Consider the following 3,610-nt stretch of genomic DNA (forward strand, 5'->3'; position numbering starts at 1 on the left):
CGCCGCTATATAAATGGTCAAACTAGTTTGACCAATAACTTTCAAAATGCTGTTTTTAAAACACTTCTGAAAAAAACACCATGACATGATGTTTTTCTATAAAAAAACACAACAAGAAAATCACCTTGATTACCAAACACACCCAGAGACCTTCAAGCAATTTTCTTAAGACTATGGTGAAGAGTGCGTCAGGAGTAAAATCAAGGCTAAAAATCGGGAAAAAACCCTTAACTTCGGATGATTATCAGATAACATCCCACAACTTATAAAATATTAGAAATGCCCCTTAAGTTCAAGTATTATTTAAAAAAAACCCCTTGAAATTTTATATAAAAAAACCCTCTTAACAGCATTAATTGCAATTTTGCACATCAGTGGTCTAAACCACGCAGTGTGTTTTTTAATCCCTCGGCCATCTTCTTCCTCCTCCTCCGCTCCCGCCGCCGACTCTACGTCGTCTTCATCTGCATCTCCTCCGCTCCCACCTCCGCCTCCACGTCGGTCTCCTTCCCGACTCTACGTCGTCTTCATCTGCATCTCCTCCGCTCCCACCTCCGCCTCCACGTCGGTCTCCTTCGGCACCGTCGACGCGTTGACGTAGGGCTTGAAGGAGAACCGGTTCCCGTTCTTGAGATTGTAGTAGGCTTTGAAGATCGAGAGCTCGCCGGCGTATCCATCAATCCCCCTTCTCTTCTTCCCTCTTTCTCTCGCCCTCTGCAACTCAACAGGATCAGAGTCCAAATCAGAGCAGCAAGAATTGAGTCCACTGGGGTCTCTTCAGGCTTCAGAGCTCCCCATTTTGAGGTTGGTTTTTGGCCAAATTTGATCTTGAAATTTTAATGGGTTTCTTGTGAATGCGATGTTTAATCAAAAAATTTTTGAGCAGCTTCCAGAGCCTTTGACAGGCAAAGTATGGACACAGGATGAGTTCGAGCCTTATCCCGCTCTGTTGGTAAAATGCTTATGCATTTATTTGGTTGAAATCGGGGCTCGATTTTTTTTGCATTGGCTGTGTTGTTTGGATTGTTCTACTTCTTTGTGATTTCGTGCGCATTCATTTGAGCTGGTAGATTGCACGTCTAGCGCTTCTCAGTTCAGGCATTTCTATGTCCAGTTATTTTTGTAAGAACCGATTAATTCTTGAGTTCAGGAGAACTGTTATTCGTGCGCATCATATCTGCAACTGTTCACTCTTTTGAACGGTGACAGATAATTGACAGAAATTATGTCGTCGCTCCTTCATCCTACATATTCTAGATTCAAAAACTGAGTGATGTCCAAAATATTATTGATGTAAGGTTCTCTGTTAGTCGCAATGTGATGCTCTGGTTTTGTCCCAATTTTAACTAAGTAGAATATAGTTTTACTATTTATATTCCTTGTGCTTGTCGAGATACCCTTCTTTAATTAGCTTAATTTGGAATTATTTCACTTCACATTAAATAATCACCGGGGATCAGTCCTACAAAGGATATAACCTTGTAATTCGCAATATAATTTCCTTCTTGTTGGTTGCAATTCTCTTACTAGGAATTGGTCAACCAGACAAAAAATTATCTGATGTTATTACTAACAATGCAGTTATTATACCCTTTTTGCTTTAGATTTGTTCCGTAACCACCAATTAGCTGCTGTAAATAGATTCCAGATTGTATCCAGCAGTGTAAAAGGGCAGCACACGCTTTGGGTACGAGTTATTTTGCAGAGCGAAGAAGTTCATCTTTCCCTCGACTTAGATTGTTGCTTCTTTGGTTTTAGATTTTCCTGATAGAAATTATCATGCTTAAAGAGGAACTGGTTAAACATTTCTATCAACTTCACTATATTATTAATTCAAGATAAGTCCTAGATTGAACTCTGGCATGACGCTTCCTCAATGGCTAGTGAATGACCATGTACTAAAATCTTCTGCGTGCACCACTTTCTCAATATCACCAGGAGCAATATGAATATTTTCTCTTTTAAACCTTTTTCCAGGCTGTTGAAGATTCTCTGAAGAGTCTGAATTTATTTCATGGTGGTGTCGCTGATAAACAAGTAGGGCAATACAGTGGCGATATGAAGCGGAGACTAAGTGTTGCCATTGCTTTGATTGGTGATCCTAAAGTACATATATTATCATTTATCATATTGCTCCTCTTAGCTATTTCTTTTTTTTTTTCCTCACTTTTATCACATTATGGAGTCGCATTGCTAATATGCATTTTGAATCCTTGTAGGTTGTCTACTTGGATGAGCCCAGCACAAGACTAGATCCAACATCACGAACCCACTTGTGGAATGTTGTGAAGTGCGCTAAAAAACACAGGGCAATAGTTCTTACCAGTTAAGTTTTGTATGGCAATTTTTTTCACACGAAATAGGAGGTTTTAGTTCTTCATTATTTCATTATTAGGATTAACAAGACCATTTAGGAGGTTTCAAGAAGAAATGTGTAGCTTAACTTGACATCTACCTCATCAATGTTTGGACTGCTAAAGTTCTTTGTTCCGGTTAATTTCACTTAAGCCCCAGAACTTTAAAAGGTTTTGCACATAATTCCCCTTGAACTTTGTTCATTCAGCTTAACTCCTGTAAACTGTGGGGTGTATCATGTTGATGGAAATTTTCAGGATCCATGTTTTGTTATGTGGTTGAAGTTGTTTGCAAACTGGTAATTTACGTAGTTCTTGTAGAAGGATTGGCAACACATTTGTCAGTTTCAACCTTCTTTCCTTTCTTGAAAGTATAAGAATTTATGTTTGAGTTATTGTTCATGTGCACCTATAGTTCCAGATGTGGACCAGACAGATGTATGACACTTTGAGTTGCACTGTCAGTTAATTACTTTTGGCAAGGTGATTATTGAGCTTATTTCGGGTAGTATATGCAAGTGATGAATCGATTCATATACATGATTAATCAGTTCTATGAGTTTTCATGCAGGTTTTCTATACAAAGAGCAAGCCAAATTGTAATGCTTGCCCAATGAGAGGAGAGTGCAAACACTTTGCAAGTGCATTTTCCAGGTATGATATACACTTTAAACAATAATTTCATTGAAATGCTTGCTAGTATTACAAAATGGAAATTATTGATGCACCAAATTTGTCTTGCAGTGCAATGCTTTCTCTTCCAGGACCAGATGAGAAATGTTTGGTGAGCTCAACAATTCTTGTTTTCTCCACAAGAATTGATGGATCAGTTCCCATCCCAATGCCCTTACCTCAACTTGAAGGGAGCACGCACATAAGGGAAAAAAACTGCTCCTAAAATCTGTGAGCCTATTGTTGAGGAACCTGGGACGCCTGAGCCTGAGCATTGAGGAACCTTATTTTTTTGTTATTGCTCACTTTGTAACTCAATGTTTTTGATGTGTTGTATAATGATGGATATATTTTTTTAACAGAGATTATTAAATTATTTAAAAACTCAATTATCTTACTTGCAGAATTGATCTTTTTTTTTTGCTTAAAGTAGGTTCCCAAAAATGTACAAAATAGGTTTTAATTTTGTATAATGACAGAATGCTCACTTTGTAACTCAATGCACAAGGTAGGTTCCAAAAAAAAACACTGTAGCACGCATCCTAGACAGAAATTCCGTCTAGGATGCTTTTTAGACGGATTTC

General features: G+C 38.1%; 1 long non-coding RNA gene across 4 annotated transcripts; it reads left to right on the forward strand.

The window, feature by feature from the left end:
• LOC109820455 lies at positions 517-3,383 on the forward strand. Of its 4 annotated transcripts, none has more exons than XR_002241862.1 (6): positions 517-804; positions 887-2,106; positions 2,220-2,325; positions 2,770-2,837; positions 2,926-3,008; positions 3,099-3,383. It is a non-coding gene; the product is annotated as an uncharacterized LOC109820455 (long non-coding RNA). The 4 variants fall into 4 exon arrangements; XR_002241861.1 differs by lacking the exon at positions 2,770-2,837 and having other exon boundaries at positions 887-952; positions 1,978-2,106; XR_002241860.1 differs by having other exon boundaries at positions 2,220-2,837.

Source organism: Asparagus officinalis, chromosome 8 (genome assembly GCF_001876935.1).
Source record: "Asparagus officinalis chromosome 8, Aspof.V1, whole genome shotgun sequence".
Taxonomy (NCBI): domain Eukaryota; kingdom Viridiplantae; phylum Streptophyta; class Magnoliopsida; order Asparagales; family Asparagaceae; genus Asparagus; species Asparagus officinalis.